Genomic DNA, 18,186 nt, shown 5'->3' with positions numbered 1-18,186 from the left:
GCTCCCTGAAACCTGGAACTGATCCTGTTGGAAGCCCCCAAGTGTTTGGAGATACTAGTGAGAAGGGGATCAGGGTGGGCCAGAGCTGTCATGAGGTTCCTCATAATGGTTGGATTAACATGACACACACAAAACTGACTTTCTGGTCCCCAGAGTTTGGCTGTGAGACCAACTTCTAGTGGGGGGTGCGTGGGATGCCGACATTGGTCATGCCATCCAGGGGCATAGCTAGGGGAGAGGGGGCCAGGGTTTGCCCTTCTCCCCAGTTGCCCCTTGGAGTGAGGGAGATAATGAAGGAAATAGGGAGGAATGGAGCTGGGGGGGTAGGTTCTTTGAACCCAACCCATCCATTCAATTATAGCTAGACGCCTGATGCCATTCGAACCTGCCACTGTAGGCTCTGTCAGCCCCACTTATGGTTTTAGAATTAACATCTGTAACACACTTCAACTTTTGGTTATGGATGTTGCTTTTAGAATTGTAAGTAGAGCGGATAGAGCCAGCATTGGTGGATTCGGATAAAATGACTAGTGTTGGCTTTCTGCCCTCCACCCCCAGAAGCTGGGCTAGCTGCTGAACTCTAGGAATCAAAGATTTGGCTTTTTATTAGTTGTGTGAATATGTGCAAAGTGAAATTCCAAACAAACCTGATGTTCCCACCCCAAGTGAAACATTTGTGGAATTTTGGAAAACCGACAAGAGTTTCGATAAGATAAACATTGTAAGACAAACAACTGGAAGCATTTTGTGCCATATGATAGATACTTTCCCAAGCCTATTTTGATGGCCATTGCCATGTAAAGCTTTAATAAAGAGCTGAGAAACTCATGGAGCCTACTTGCTACAATAGCCAAAAACATAACCATGTACTTTTAGGACAAGACACACGAGATGAACAGAATAATTTTTCTCTGCTTGCAAACTTCCAGGAGCATCTCTTGACCATCTGCTGGCGATTGGACAGCAGGTCTTTTGCTCTAGACAGGGGTTCCCCACCTTGGGATGCTTGGACTACAATGCCCACCATCTGCAGCAACATCTGAGGACCCAAGTCTGAGAACCTCTGCTCTAGAGTTTCTGAGCAATGAGAATTTGCAAAATTAGCAGAAATACCCTTCAGGAAAAAGCCTTCAATTGCATCGACCATGTCAAGTTGTGGAATATCTTTAGGAAAATGGGCGTCCTAGAACATCTCACTATTATCATGAAAAACCTATCCACAGGGCAGGAAGCCAAAGTCCAGACAGAACATGGTGAAACAGACTGGTTCCAGATTGGCAAAGGAGTAAGACAAGGCTGTATACTTTCTCCTTATTTATTCAACTTACATGCTGAACATAGACTGAGAAAAGCTGGACTGGAAGAAGATGAGCATCGTTTTAAAGTTGGAGGAAGAAACCTCAATAACCTGCACTACACAGATGACACCACTCTGATAGCTGAGAATGGGGATGATCTGCAAGCTCTAGTAATGAAAGTCAAGGAGCACAGTGAAAAAATGGGACTATGACTAAATGTAAAGAAGACTAAACTGATGACAACGAGTACAGCACAGTGACAACAAAGGCATCCTAGCAAGAGCAGAGCTGATCCAATCCGATCCGATCCGATCCAATCCAATCCAATCCAATCCTCTGGCCCGACAGGAGGGGCAGGAGGCAGCAATCAATCTCCGAGTCCAAAACAGAGGAGCCTAGTTGGCAAAGTCCAAGCCTCTTCTTACCTTGCTCCCTCCAGGTAATAAATGGCGGGAGGGTTCATGACAAAAGAGGCACTCTCTTAAATACCCTGGTATTGATTGTCCCATTGTTACATGCCTTTCTTCCTTGCTAGTTAAGAGGATGGGAAGCTCACAGGTTTCTTCTCTTGTCAGTTATGGTGGTAGAAATCCCTGAACTTAGAGTTATATGGACTTGCAGCTGTAAGGTGCAGCAAAAGTGAGGAAAGCTTGAGTGAACTGCAGTGAGAATACAGTCCCTCCAAACCAGATGTGAATCCTCTTCAAAGGTGACATTCCTGTGCCTTTCTTAAGTACAGAAATTACACAAAGGAGGAGACAAAATTGCATTGGGGAGATAATCAGTACATTCAAACAAAAGCATATATAATAACAACAGATAATAATAAATGCTATTGGTCACAACACAATGTTAAAACATCCAATAAAAACACATAAAATACATCAAATCACAACACACACACAATACAAAACCATTTTAAAACTTGTTTTTAAAAAATCAATTTTAAAAATTAATTTTAAAAAGCCTGAGTGAACAGAAAGGTATTTACCTGGCATCTAAAAGACCAAAGTGATGATGCCAAGTGAACCTCCCTGGGGAGGGTGTTCCATAAACGGGGTGCAACCACCCAAAAGACCCTCTCCCTAGAAGCCACCCACCTCACCTCGTTTGGCAGGGGCACTCAGAGCATGGCCTCTGAAGAAGATCTTAAGGTCTGAGTTGGGACATATGGGGCAAGGCGCGCTCTCAGGTAACCCAATCTCAAGCCATTTAGGTCTTTTAAAGGCTAAAACCAGCACTTTTAACTGGGCCCGGGAATGGACAGGGAGCCAGTGCAGTTGACAAAGCACTGATGAAATATGATTAAAGTGCCCAATCCCAGTTATTAAACATGCGCTTAAAAGATGTTGTGTTGCAATAAGTTCTATACAAGTGCAGTACATCTTTGAAGATTTTCATTAAAATAATATAGGCAATCATGCTTGGATGGATTCAGAAATTTGCTGCTAGAACGAGACTGATCTTTATAAAGAACAGATAATGGGAAATGGGAAATGCTTCTTGTTACAATCTGAAATATATATATAAATCTTGGATAAACTTCTGAGAAGGACCATATTAGATTAGATTATTTAGACTGCAGTCGACACAGTTGACATGTGTTCATTCTTCTGTTTTCTCCCTCCTTGCAAAAAATGGAGTTATGTTGTGCCAGTTGGGATTAATATGGCAACATGAAAGGGTTTAGGGCTGTATCCTTTTCCATGGCCGTTGCATTCATTCATGAGAGCATTTGAGTTGTGTGGCACTGCAAGTCAATTCTTGCCCAGGCTGATGGAGATCAAGGTCATGCATGGGAGCAAAGGTAGCTGGGATGCTTATTCTGACTAAGCATTCTAGTATCCCACCCTTCCTCCAGTGAGTTCAAAGTACCATCTTTAATCTCACAAAACCCTGGTGAGGTCACTGAGGCAAAGAGGGAATGATTCCTCCCAGGCCACCCAGTGAGGTCCTTCAATGATTGGGGATTTGGGCATAGGTTTCCAATATTCCAGCCGCATTACCAATATGCTAGCCCCATCCAGACATGAGTGGATGCAGCAGTGCTCATGGTTACAACTATGAAAGTGGAGAGGAAGTCCCACCCCGTCACTGTCACTCACCCCTCCTGCCAGGCGCTAATGGTTATGGTGCCGCTTGGCTGAAGGGGGAATAATTGTACCCGTGATGGCCAGTGCTTCAATGAGTGGCAACCTGGATTGCCCAAGGTTGCTGCTCACAGATGTGCTGGCCATCATGGTGGTTGAGATTCCTGCTTCAGACAAATGTTGCTGTAACCATGAGTGTCTGGCAGGAGTGCCTGAGTGACAGGGATGGGCCCAGTTTCCTCCTCCCCACTTTCACAGATGTAACCATGAGCACCACTGTGCTAAATAGGGCTGAATAGGGCTACATCTGAATAGGGCTACGGACTCTTAGGCTTCAGTATAAGCCCAACACTATCAGCTGCCAAAGGAAGGGGAAAAAGCATGATGATGCTTTATTGTAATTGCTTGGTGGAGATATCATTTCATCACTCCACCATGAGGGTGCAATACAAAGGCAGGATGTAAATAATATAAATAAATAGATGGATGGATTTCAAAGGTCAGAAAACCCCAAAATGTTCTAATTGATTCTGCAACAAGATTGCCCAGGAGAAGAGAGCTGGTCTTGTGGTAGCAAGCATTACTTGTCCCCTTAGCTAAGCAGGGTCTGCCCTAGTTGCATATGAATGGGAGACTAGAAGTGTGAGCACTGGAAGAGATTCCCCTTAGGGGATAATGGGGCCGCTCTGGGAAGAGCAGAAGGTTTCAATTTCCCTCCCTGACTTCTCCAAGATAGGGCTGAGAGAGATTCCTGCCTGCAACCTTTCAGAAGTCAGTCTGTGAAGACAATACTGAGCTAGATGGACCAATGGTCTGACTCAGTATATGGCAGCTTCCTATGTTCCTATGATGCTTCTCATAAACTCTATTAATAAGCCCTATTCAGATAGTGGCCTTGTTCACACAACTATTTTAATTGAGGTTTAATGTGGGTTACACTTTCGATTTTTTTAATGAACCCCTAAAAATGTAATGAAGTTGTTCACACAACCGAAAACTGGGTAGGACAAGTGTCCTACTCAGGTTTGGGAGCTGTACGTGCTCCCAGTTTGCAGTTGTGCGAAATGTTTTTTTGTGGGGGAGACAGGAGCTGGGGAGGAGAGCTTTTCCTCCTACCTTGGTCAAATGCTGGGTATGAAAGCTGGGTAGGATGCTGCTGTCCTACCATTCATTCATTCATTCATTCATTCAATTTCTATACCACCCTTCCAAAAATGGCTCTGGGTGGTAAACACAGAGAAACAACAAATAAATAAGATGGATCCCTGTCCCCAAAGGGCTCACAATCTAAAAAGACACATACCAAGCTCTGGTCTCCCACACAAACCTACTTCCCCCTCCTCCCACCTAACTGTTTGCTCTCATACAACCAAAAATGGGCAGTACGTACAGCTCCCAAATTCATCCTATCCAGTTTTTGGTTTTATGAACAGCCTCAGTGTGTGAATGTGACAAAGAAGTGTTTGCAAACATGTGACTAATCCAAGTATCAGGGACTCAGAAGTGCAGCAGCTCCCCATCAAGTGCACCCCACGCAGCAAATTCAGATTTTGTACTGTGCCATGTGTGAAATGACCCTACATGACTTTAGGAAAGGCCGATCCCACCCCCTCCACTGCTTCTGGTATGCATATGTTGTAGATCCATTGGTCAGAGTTGTGGAATCGGTGGCGTTATGAGAAGGTCTCAGTATCTTAGCGTAGATTAGGAACATAGGAACATAGGAAGCTGCCATAAACTGAGTCAGACAATAGGTCCATCTCGCTCAGTATTGTCTTCACAGACTGGCAGCAGCTTCTCCAAAGTTGCAGGCAGGAGTCTCTCTCAGCCCTCTCTTGGAGATGCTGCCCAGGAGGGAACTTGGAACCTACATGCTCTTCCCAGAGCGGCTCCATCCCCTAAGGGGGATATCTTACAGTGCTTACACTTCTAGTCTCCCTTTCATATGCAACCAGGGTGGACCCTGCTTAGCTTAAGGGGACAAGTCATGCTTGCTACCACAAAACCAGCTCTCTTCCCTTGGCAAGGAATTTGAAAATGGTATGAAAAAAACTAATAGCTGAAACACTGGCTGTGTGTGGGGTGACTTCAAAGCACTCTTTGGGAGGGCAAACAATGATTCCTTGAAACACGAATATTTTGGGGAGTGCCTCTGGCTACTTCTTTGCCCACTTTCTGCTTTCTGCAGAATATTTGCTCTTGTGCTTATAACTCACTGAGTCACTGTTTGCTTTTGCTGATCTTTCCTCACATACATCATTCCATTATGGGCCCATCACTATTGATGTATCTACTAAACCATTTGCTTTCTTATTCCTCCCGTCATCTCTTCAAACCTGCCTACTACTACTTCTACAATACTATTTATATACCTCTTTTCAACAAAGTTTCCAAAGCAGTTTACACAGAAATTAAAGAATAAAAAATGAGACCGTTCCCTGTCCCCAAAAGGCTCACAATCTAAAAAGGAAATATAAGGTAGATGCCAACAAGAGCCAGTGGAGGGATGCTGTGCTGGGGTCGGACAGGGCCAGTTGCTCTCCCCCTGAAAAATATAAGAGAATCGCCACTTTCAAAGGTGCCTCTTTGCTCAGTCAGCAGGGGACTAACTGGCCTCCCATTCTCACTAATAACGATATCAGCACATGATGTTTGCCTTATACCGAGTCAGATCGCAGGTCCATATCATCCAGTAATGTCTGTTCTAACTGGCAGCATTTTTCCAAGGCCTGAGTAGGATTGCTGGCCAGACAAAACATCAGCCTTACCTACACACTGTGAAGCAGTTTAAATCCACAGAAATCAGCAGGTGAGGCTTTTCACTGTAGGGAGACATACCCATCATCACAAGCTTATGTCTCCACATCAAGCCAATATGAAAAGCATAGTTACAGAGTCTGGCTGGAAAGTTGGCAACCCTATGCGTTTTGGAAGCAATGTCAATGTGTAGATTAAACATATACACACACACACACACAATTGCTACTGAGGAAAAAGAATTAAATCTGAAACTTTGGCTATGTAAAGAAACAAACACAACAAGGCAATTTGGGGGGAAAGATTAAAAGCAATTGTTTGGTTGCCTAGACAACGGGATGTGGGTGCAGCCAATCAGCAAAGTTGATATACTGTTTTGACATACATGCACATATTCCTAACATAAATAGCAACAGAGACCTAATAACAATAGGTTTTAAAGCTAGAAGCTGATGTCATTTCAAATGTGTCAGTCACAGGCAACCTATGAGAGTGTTTCTTCTCTTGAGCTGACGTTAAGTACATGCTGCATAGGATTCATAAGTGATAGCAGACTTCTGACAGGCCATAAAGGAGATGAGAAATCTATAATTACCTTGTAGCTTGCTTGGTGTCCTGTAGCATTTTTTTTTTTTAATTTTGAAGGGGGGGAAACCCCGTGATGTTATGATCAAACCAGCCTCGATGCATTTTGCCTGTACAAAAAGCAGAACTATTAAATGAGTAGATTTAGTCTGTGCAGACCTTGACATGCGAGTTCCTAAACTTGTGAATTAAAGGGCTGTACTTGGAATCTCAGGAGGCAAATGAATTACCCCTTAACATTCTCAAAGCGTCTTAGTAAGCCGGAGCAGTTAAGCGGAGAAGAACTGGCCCTGTCATAATGAGCCCAGCAGATTCTGAGTGCCATTAATAGAAAGGCAGCAGAGGGATCAATGCAGAGCTGAAACACGGGCACGAGCCATTGAGAAAGTCTCATACATCTATGCCCCACTAAAATGAACGTGGCCCAGCCAAAGGCATGGCAGTGCTGTAGTGAAGCTCTTGTTCATTTCAGTGAAGCTTTTGCCAGAGGCATACCACTGGATTCTGACATGTGATTGGGTATGGGTGTGTAGGGGGGCAGGAGGGGAAGATATTAGGGTTGTACGTTTTGTTTTGTTTTCTGTTTTGTTTTTGGCCCAAATCCGAAACACCCCCATTTTGTTCTTTGTTCGAAATTGCAAAATCCGAATCCGAAACGTTTTGGATTTTAAAAATGGCCCAGGGGAAAAACTAGTGCATGGGGGTGGTAGTGCCCAATGGGTGGAAACTACCACCCAAATTTCAGAGGAATTGGCAAAGGGCTGATTTTTGGTGAATTTTTGAAGTATAGGATTTTTCCCATAGGGAAGAATGGAAGTTTCAGCAAAAGTATAGCTTCATGTTGGGGAGAAAGGGGTGGCCTAGAGCAGAGTAGGGTGGGTGGTGGTGCCCAGTGGGAGCAAAGAAGCTGCCAGAATTATTTCAAAGGAATTGGGCAGAGAGCTGAATTTTAAAGATGTAATGGAGTTTGCGTGTCTGTAAAGTTCTTCCCCATAGGGAATGATGGACCTCTATAATTCCTGCACCATAACTGCACTTGGGAGGCACCAGGGTGGCCCAGAGCGAGTGGTGATGTAGAGCACATAGGGTGCCAACCACCCTCATGGGTTGCTAACCCATGGGGTACTAGGTTCTGTTGTTTCTGAGTGGATTCATGGTCTGTCATTGAAAATCTCATATGCTACCAGAGAATCTACACTCAAAACCTCAGAAACAACAGAACTCAGCACCCCATTGGTTAGCAACCCATGAGGGTGATTGGCACCCTATGTGCACTATACCACCACTTGCTCCCGGCCACCCCAGTGCCCCCCAGGTGGAGTTATGGGTCTGCTGAAACTTCCATTATATGCTAGGGGAAAAACCTTAAATATGCGTAAACTCCAATAATTCCTAAGAAATCAGCCCTTTGCCCTATTCCTTTGGAATCTGGGTTGTGGCAGGTACCCCTTGGGGTACTGCCACCCAACCCACTGTTTTGCCCTTCAGGCCCCCTTTCTGCCCCGAATCTCCCCCAAAGACATGTCAACCAGAACTTCTTTAAAAATCAGCCCCTTTCCCAGTTCCTTTGGAATCCGGGTGGCAGCAGGCACCCTTTGGGGCACTACTACCTGAACCACTCTTCTGCCCCCAAAGCCCCCTTTCTGCCCCAAATCCACCACAAATAACATCAACATCACACATCAACAACAGCAGAGCTTTGGAAAGAACCAGGCAGATTTCCAAAGGTCATGCACATCCACATCCCCCCCGCCCGAAATGCAATTGATATACACACAACAGTGTGAAACAACAACAATGAAATGCACACTGCCCCACTGGCCAATGAGGGTAAATGCACACTGCCCTACTAGCCAATGAGGGTAAAATTTACCCTTAAATTTGCTTAAAAGGAATAAGGAGGCAATTGCCAGCAGATCAGCCCATGCTTTCGCTGGCCAATCTGTGGGCTGGAAGGGCTGGAAATTCAAACAGATGTCAAAACTGACAATGGAGAGTGAAGGAGAAAGACTTTTTGCGATTGCAAAATGGAGTTCCAAAACAGCCAAAACAACAAAACGTTTTGTATCCAAAACAGGGATGTTTTGTTTTGGCTACAAAATTGTCTGTTTTGAGCATTGGGTGTTTTGTTTTGGCTACAAAACAGCCGGAATGGCCTCTTTTGTGCACAAAACGTTTTGTATCCGAAACGAAACGCACATCCCTAGAAGATATCCTTTGGGCTTCTTGCCACAAGCTTGAGTGAAAGTGTGGCTGTCTTCTAGACTTCCAGAGGAAAGGTTCTGGGTGGCTGAGTCATTCATGATAGTGCTGACATACTGTGCAGGGACAGAGCTGTAATATGCTTCTGGGTGGAGCATTTGGGAAGAGCCGCCTCCCTCTGGCTGGGACTCCCACCACTGCCAGTCACCTCCTTCAGCCAGCTCCCAGGCCCAGCCAATCAAAGGATGGTGCATGTGCGCGTCCAATGGGCTGCTGGGAGAGGAGCAGGCCAGGGAGCTGGGTGGCAGGAGGAAGGGGTGGCTGGTGGCAGCAGTGATGGCAGGCAGCCAGATGGAGGAGGGAGGATATAGCGGGGAGTGAATGGGAGTGCACTCATGAATGAACAGTGGGACACCTTCACAAGTGGGATGCATCAAATCCTCTGTCATGGTTGGTGGTGATGGCCACCAACTTGGACGGCTTTCAAAGGGGCTTAGACAAATTCAAGGAGGACAGGTCTATCAATGGCTACTAGTCTGAGGGCTATAGGCCACCTCCAGCCTCAGAGACAAGATGCCCCTAAATACCAGTTGTAGAGGAGCAGCAGCAGGAGAGAGGGCGTGCCCTCAACTGTTGCCCATGGGCTCCCCAGAGGATGCTGGACTAGATGGGCCTGGATCTGATCCCGCAGGGCTGTTCTTTTATGTTCTTAAGTGGAGAGGTTCACTAAGTGAACATGGGCCCACTCTCCCCTTGCTATGCCCGATACTGTGCAAGGGGACCTGGGCAGCCCCTGCACACGTGTAAACAGCTACAAGGAAGCTGTGCTGCAGGGCAACAGTGCTTGATAACGAGGGCACAGAGTTGCACAACATGCCACCTGTTCTTTCTAGTGGGCGGCATGCTGTGAAGCTCCATATACCTTACCAGCAGGTAGTGCTGTTTATCTGTGCTCACAGGCATGGGCCGTGTTCAAGCCACATCAGGCGCGTAACAACGATTGGGCAAAGGGAGACAGTTGTCTGGGGGCCCCACTGCCTGGAGGGACCCCCCAGAGGCACCTCACATGACTCCCCATTGCCCCCTGCCCAGCCCCAAGGCCCCTCAGCCACTTGCCCTGTTCGCAGTCTCTCCAGCTTGTTCTCCTGGCCGGCAATGGAGGCAGCAGACAAGCTGCAAAGAGCTCCTTTTCTCCCGCCTCTCAGCTGATCGGCGGGTGGGCGGGGCTTCCACGGAGGCCTTGTGTAGGCCTCTATGAAGCCTGAACTCCAGTAGGGCCCAAGCCAGCCAGGAAGGAGGAGGCAGCCAGAGTGGCCACCACTGCTCCCTGCAGCAGAAGACCCCTTGCTGCCCTGCCCAGCATTTGCCAGGTCGAGTGTGAACTCCTTTTTGTGGTTACCTTCACCCCCCTCCCCCGGATATATAGGCATCTGCTTGCCATAGGGCTTTGATATGGGGGGGAGGGACTGAGAAGTCTCTGAATATTTATTTTTAAACAGCTTGGAAAATTTGCTGGCTTAAAAAAACTATCTAAAAAGTCCTATAAGTGGCTTGTTTCATGGCAGAAAATTACAAAAACTTCTGGAAGAAACAGTATTATATTTATTTTATTTATTCATTCATTCATTCATTTATAAATGCACTTATGTTCAAGTTGTTTTGCAACCCAGAAGGTCTGAGTGAGAACTGTGAAGCATGTCTTGTGCTTTTATTTTATTTAATTTTTCTTGTGTGTGAACTGCTCCCCAATAACTTGCAGGGACTTCAGGGTAAATCCGGCCAACATGTGAATGCAGCATCTCCATTCCAGAGGAGATGTGTGTTAAAGGGCTTTAAAAGCCTCGTGTGAAAAACCTCCTGGAATCAAACTTCACTGAATTTGTTCAGAATTCTGAGAAAACAAACATAGGCTCACCCTGCATGGCTGAAAGTCTCCTTTGCTAATCTGCAGCAAGGGGTCCATTTTAATCATTCATCTTTCTAGTGTGTTCTAGGCATTAAAAGTAAAACAAATGTATAGTACTCAATGTATATCACTATATATGGTGACGTGTGCGTGTGTGTATTCAGTGAAATGTATTTCCAGGCAGCATACTTATTTTGGAATATCAGACTTAAATCCTTGGGGGCCTGGGGTGTGCGGAGGCCCTGGACTTTGAGTGGGGGGGGGCCTTTTAAAATCTTGTCTCTGGGCCCATTCCAACCTTGCTACGCCCCTGAGCCACATGTACCCTCTTGTGCAGGATGTAAGCCAGTGAGTTTGGAAGCCAGGGCTGGAGCTTTGTGGTGCCACTGGCCCACATGTTCCGGAGTATTATGCAGGTGCTTCCAATCAGCCTGCACTCCTGTGGGCATTTGAGGAGGTGCTGGTGGTTTTGTGCAAGAGCACAAATGCTTAAAGCTGCAGGCCTGCACTTGGGCTTACATTGGGAACCATGGCTGTCCTCCCCTGCGGTGTTTTGAGAAAGGGGAGATAAGCCCTGTGGAGACTAGCATAGTGCCTTCCTTCCTTTCACAGGCTAGCATGGCGCAGGGGGAGGGCAGAGCAATTTTCACTGCTCTCTCCTCCCTCCAAAAGGACTGCAGGAATGAGTCCCTGAGGGCTGTGGGTTATTTATTTTATTTTATTTATTTACATTTTATATCCCGCTCTTACTCCAAGGAGCCCAGAGCGGTGTACTACATACTTATGTTTCTCCTCACAACAACCCTGTGAAGTAGGTTAGGCTGAGAGAGAAGTGACTGGCCCAGAGTCACCCAGCTAGTCTCATGGCTGAATGGGGATTTGAACTCAGGTCACAGAGAATGCTGTGACTTTACTCTTGTGGAAACTCTCTGTTGCTGTGATTGAAGCAGTGACCAGACCAGGCAACCAAGCAACCTTTTATTAAATAAGTATCCTTTTCTATTTGGGTAAATTCTCTTGAGTGATTCTTGCCAATGTTTTATTTGGATGTTTCCCCTCACTCAGATCTAAAAACCCTGTATTGTTCCTATGTACATTGATTTGGAAGGGGAATTGAATTTCCAAATGGTCTCCGCTATTTCTGGTGCTGGGAACTACCATTCCCAGGAGGCAATACTAAGAGCTCTGCATGCACGATACCATCAGCACATGTACCTGTAACCTTTTCTGTCTTTCTGCCAGAATCCAAGCTGTGAGTACTGCTATTAAAGCCGCTTCAGAGGCAAATAAAGAAAAATCTGTATACTTATACTACCAATAATCATAATATTATCTTGATCATAAGATCACTTACACAGCACAATGCAAAATATATCCCCCCTTGTAAATTGCCAAAATCTCAGTGCTGCACCATTCCCCTTCTTTAAACATTTTGCAAAAATAATGTAAGCATCATTGCAGATACAGTCCAAATGGGCTGTATTCTCCGTCTTCCTCTGCATCTTCTGCACGAAAAATGGAGACTCTTCTGAACTTAAATATCTTCTGCGTTAAAATATAGAGGCTCTTTGTCACTGCTTCTTCTCTTTAAGGCAATGGCACAAAAAGCCCAGAATGTGGAAGGAGAAACCCTGAGTCAAGCTGTTCAGGAATTCTATGAAAAACAGCTTTCCAGAGGCAGATCTACTATTGAGTGGCCATGTGTGGAGAACATGGGCTGCTGGAGCCCTGCTGGGGAGGGGGTACACTGTGGGCTCCCCCTGCTGCCCTGCCATCCACTGCCTGGATGTTTTTCATGTGAAGATTTTAAAGCTCTTTAACTCGCATCTCCTCCGTAATGGAGAGGGTGTGTTCATATATCTCCCAGATTTACCCTGAAGTCCCTGCGACTTCGGGGAGCAGTTCACATACAATTCAGGTTTTTCACTGTGCATTATTGTGTAGCCTAATCTTTTATCTGGGGTAAAAAAAATCCACTATTTGCATTGTTTTGGGGGGACAACTTCGAGTCCGTAGTAAAGTCTCCCATGGTAAAACCTGCTGTGTGTAAAAGTCCCTGCTGTTTCTGCAGCCCTACCCACCCTTGTAGGTCTTGTGGTAGCAAGCATGACTGGTCCCCTTAGTTAAGCAGGGTCCATCCTGGTTGCATTTGAATGGGAGACTACATGTGAGCGCTGTAAGATATTCCTCTCAGGGGATGGAGCTGCTCTGGGAAGATCATCTAGGTTCCCTCTCTGGCATCTCCAGGATAGGGCTGAGAGAGATTCCTGCCTGCAACCTTGAAGAAGCTGCTGCCAGTCTGTGAAGACAATACTGAGCTTGATAAACCCATGGTCTGACTCAGTATATGGCAGCTTCCTATGTTCCTATGTTCCACAGCTGTTTGGAAAGCTGTTTTTTTGGTTTTTTGTTTTATCAAATGCTAGACAAGAAAATAATTCCCAAGCTGATTCTGAATCAAGGTGCAGTGACTGACTAGCATAGTGCACAATCTTTTGGGTGCATTTTAGCAAAACGTGCACACAGTTACACAAGAGCGCTCTCGTGCAAATGCAAGATTTGCCCAACTGTCTGCAAGTGCACAAGAGCAGTCTTGTGCAACTATGTGCATATTTCATTAAAAAGCACATGGAATGCTGCACAGGAAGCCAGCTGCAGCTGTGACCCAAGGGAGTGCAGCACCTGAGGCAAGGAGCCCAATACTGCCTTGTCCCAGGATTCTGGTGAGAGCCGGCCCCCTTTCAAAACCAACCCTTCCAAGTTTTGAAAGTGGTGGTGGGGGCGGGTTGTTGTTGTTGTTGCCATCAGTGCTTCTTGCAGTGTTTTCAAAAATACATTAGTCTTTTTGCACCTTTTCCATGCACCTTTCCAACCAATCTTTTAATTAGATTTGTACATAAGAACATATGAATAGCCCTGCTAGATCAGGCCCAGGGCCCATCTAGTCCAGCATCCTGTTTCACGTAGATGTTGCCCACCAGATGCCACTGGAAGCTTATAGGCAAGAGTTCAGGGCATGCCCTCCCTCCTGCTGTTACTCCCTTGCAACTGGTATTGAGAGGCATCCTGCCTCTGAGGCTGGCGGTGGCCTATAGCCCTCCGACTAGTAGCCCTTGATAGACCTCTCCTCCATGAAGTTATCCAAACCCCTCTTAAAGCCATCTAGGTTGTTGGCTGTCACCACATCTTGTAGCAGAGAATTCCAGAAGTTGTTATAAAATTGCTTTATTTTGTTATATAAAATTTGTTTTATAAAATTGTTGTATTTTGTTATATAAAATTATATATACTTATAAAATTGTTTATAAATGTTTTTGTTTCATTTTTTAATGTTATATTTTCCTATATGAACTGTCTGGAAAAGTGAGTTCAGGGTGTGTTCAATATGTAAAATAAATAAAATATGCCAGCCACTTTGAATGTATAAGAAAGAAAGAAAGAAAGAAAGAAAGAAAGAAAGAAAGAAAGAAAGAAAGAAAGAAAGACTTGGAAACAAATTCATGTGTTCAGCACATGTTCAGGAGGCTAATCATGTATCACCAAGCTGTGCCTTTAGGAGAGCTTAACTGAACTATTTTTTTTTTAAAAGCAAACCTGTATATGTCAACATTCTGAAAAGATATATAGGTTCATAAAACTCCCAGATACACAGATGGGTATTTAACTTTGCTGCTATGGTGGGATTACGATACTTTTTTTGACACACCGTTTTTTAAATATTCTATTTTATTCTCAGAATTTTTGCAGTTCATATGGCTCACATCAGAAACGATCCTGAGGCAGAAGAATGTGCAACTGGACAATGCTGAAAGGAGTCAGGGAAATAACACCACATTAAAAAGCTCAAGAGAAAACAAGATGCCAGCATTTGTGGGAGAGACGATGATGTTCCCTCCAAGTAATTGAAATGAAGTTCTCTCTTGCTTTGCCCCTTCTTCCCCAAGTGAAGGTGAGATACAAGCAGGGCCAGCCCATCATTACATAGTGGGCTGGTGCACATTTGCAAATGTTGGAATCAGGTCCTACCCGATCTAACCTGATCCCACAAATGTCAGCTAGGGGTCCTTTGGACCCTTCAGATTGTTGAGGTCAGTGTTAGACTATTTCCGGTAAAACACATGGTAGTTAAACTACCAAAATTAAAACTGGGAAGTCATACTCACTGTGAAATCTGGAAGAAAGTAATGTAACACCAGAGAATCGCAGGGGAAATGAGGTAACACCAGAGAATCTCAAGAGTGTGATGTATTAAAGACTGAGAATCTTGTGGGGGAAACCTGGAAATCAGCAGCTTAATTGTAAATAAAAAACAGGTTAAAAACTTTTTTAAAAGAAGAAGGAAATGCACAGGTAGGCAGGAAGGCAGGTGAACAGACAGAGAGCAGAAGATTTTTTCTCCCAGCCGCAATTGAAAAAAAGAGAGAGAGCAAACTCTTGCCGCCATTTGGAGCTCCAGAAAGCTTTGATTTCTTCCAAAGGAGGCTGAAGTATAACCTAAAATGGGCTTCCCTAGTTTCGATCAGGGACTTCTTTGATCCCCTCCAAAATGGCCCATATTGAACCATTTCCAATGTTCCCAACCCGACATTGCACAGTCCTATTACATATGGCATGACCCACTTCATGTGGCAGACTCTGAGGTACCATTAAGGTTGATAAACCCCATCACGGGGCTGCCATTTGGATCCGCTGCCTCAGACACTAAAAGCTCTTGGGCCCTTTTTATCTTATTTCTATATACAGCATTTTGTGAACTTTTTTATTGTTGAAAAGTAATATATAAATATTCACCATCTATTAGCAAATAAATATTTAATAATCTTAATAAACAATATAAATTAAAAACAATATTGTAATTAGAATTAGAATTTCAAAGCTTTACTACATATTCCATTAATAGTGGCTGACATACTGCGCAAGGGTTGCAGGCAACTTGAGCACTGCCCACACACCTGTGCACCTGTAAGCACCTGCAATGAAGTTGCACCACAGGGCAGTAGCAATTAGTGGTAAGGACTCTGTGCATGGAGTTACGCAATTTTATGGGGGTTGCTTTGCGTCACACAGCACTATGCATGGCGCCCTTACCACTGAGTGCTGCTGTCCTGTGGTGCAGCCCCATCCTGGGTGTTTATAGGTGTGCAGTGTGGGCAATGCTCAAGCCTAGGGAAGAACCAATTCAAATCAAGCCCAGTTTGATTTGAACTGGCCCAGTACAACTAATCAGAGCTCAAACCAGGGGGCCCGTCCAGGTTCAAACTTGGACAAACTATTACCCTTTACAAATAAAAGGGGGATCTTTAACTCTAAAAACCCTGCTAACGGGGCAAAGAGGCACCTTTTAATGTGGTGATTCTCTTTATTTAGCAGGGGGAGAGTAACTGGCCCTACCCACCCCAAGCACGGTACTTCCAGTGACTATTGCTGGTTTCTATCTTATGTTTCTTTTTAGATTGTGAGCCCTTTGGGGACAGGGATCCATCATTTATTTATTATTTTTCTGTGAGCCCTCCCTGAGCCATTTTTGGAAAGGTGGTATATAAATATTAAAATTATTATTAAATAATAATAATACTAGCTGACCCCGCACAGAGCATCTGTGCAGTTGTGCACTGAGCCTGTGGCATCCTCCTGCAGCACTCTTGCTCGCTCCCCACTACAGCACTCTCACTCGCTCCCCTCTGCAGCTTGCTCGCTCTCCCCCCACAGCTTGCTCGTTTCCCCCCGCAGCTTGCTTGCTCTCCCCCTACAGCTTGCTAGCTCTCTCCCCCCACAGCTCGCTAGCTTGCTCTCTCCCCCCCCCAGCTCTCCCCATTGGGCGGGCCAGGGCTAGGCCAGCCCGCCGCCGCCTCCCACCTCCTCCTCCCGGCTGGTAGGGCTTTGCCCGCCATCTGCCCACCTCTTCACCGCTGCCATTATTTCTCCCCGCCACTGCCTCCTCCTCCTCCCCGCCACCGCCTCCTTTGCCCGCCGTCCACTCACCTCTTCTGGCCAGAGGGGCTTCACCTGCCGGCCCTCCCCCTCTGCATCCTGACCGCCGCCATTATTTCTCTCTGCTTCAATGATGGAACTCTTGCACACTCTGGAGCATCTACGCGTTAGTACTTGATTGCTCCCCTCACCTCAGAGATCTCCCCACCCTCACCTGAGCTACACTACTGCTCCTCCTCCACTACCCCGTTGCTTCCATCCCCCTCACCCTTCTTGGTCGTGGCTGCAGCATTGCTGCCGCCTATTGACCAAGCTGCAGCCCCCTATCCCCAGAGACCTCCCCACCCTCGCCCTCACCTGAACCCCACTCCTGCTCCTCCCTTCAAGAGCAGCAGCAGTGGTTGACCAGGCCGTTCCTCGCTGCTGCCACCACCATGGCCACTCGTTCCCCTCAGGCCGCTAACAGGCCAGGGCCCATCCCTTGCCTGCCTCCCTCTGACAATGGCCTCGGTAGCCCCAAACAGCAGCATTGGTTGACTGGGCCCTTCCTGGCTGCTAGTGCTGCCATGGCCATTCATTCCCCTCAGGCTGCTGACAGGCTCAGGCCCGCCCCTTGCCCTTCCTTCTGTCTCTCTTCCCCCTCCCTTCTTTTTCTCTTTCTCTCTCCTCCACTCGCTCTTCCCCACTCTTTCTTCTCCCTCCCTTCATGTTTTTTCTCTCTCTCCCTCCCTCCCTGAGTTAACAGATTTTGTTCATCTTGTTTCCTCATTTAATTCACACAACGGCATCCTCCTTCTCTTGAAGGGGCTCCTTCCTTCCTCATGACCCGTCTTTTTGCAGACCCCTGCCTGCTATCCTTTCATATATCTATATCTATATCTATATCTATATCTATATCTATATCTATATCTATATCTATATCTATATCTATATCTATATCTATATCTATATCTATATCTATATCTATATCTATATATACATACCTCTCCTCTACAATAAAGAACATCTTCCGACCAGTAACAGTTGCATTCCAACTGACCTTAACAATCATAGGCTCCTCCTCCTTATCTGCATAGGGAATCCCCACTGCCCAATCACCACAGTGCCACAGGCTCCTCCTCCCTATCTGCATATGGTATCCCCACTGCCCAATCACCATGGTGCTTCTGCTCTCACAGGGTCTTTCTCCCTATCTGCCTATGGAATCCCCACTGCCCAATCAGGTGCTTCTGCTTGCAAATGCTGTCAGCCAATCACCTCCTTTCTACCACATCCCCACACATGGCCCGTCTTGGAGAATTAATAATATAGATAATATATTAATATAATATAATATAATATCTATATCTATCTATAAATATATATAAAATTAAAAGGGGGTTGAAAGGGGGGTGCGGATTAGAGGGCACCTTACCCA

At 45.7% G+C, this 18,186-nt stretch overlaps 1 long non-coding RNA gene across 1 annotated transcript; it reads right to left on the bottom strand.

Annotated features, from left to right (window-relative positions):
- Positions 1-1,284: 1,284 nt before the first annotated feature.
- Positions 1,285-17,856, bottom strand: LOC128351384 (uncharacterized). The gene is made up of 4 exons (XR_008319746.1): positions 17,753-17,856; positions 15,002-15,129; positions 6,741-6,840; positions 1,285-2,026 (listed from the first exon to the last, which is right to left on the bottom strand). It is a non-coding gene; the product is annotated as an uncharacterized LOC128351384 (long non-coding RNA).
- Between the last annotated feature and the right edge of the window lie 330 nt (positions 17,857-18,186).

The sequence above is a fragment of the Hemicordylus capensis genome, chromosome 3 (genome assembly GCF_027244095.1).
Source record: "Hemicordylus capensis ecotype Gifberg chromosome 3, rHemCap1.1.pri, whole genome shotgun sequence".
NCBI lineage: Eukaryota > Metazoa > Chordata > Lepidosauria > Squamata > Cordylidae > Hemicordylus > Hemicordylus capensis.
This window is presented reverse-complemented; position numbering and strand designations above follow the sequence as displayed.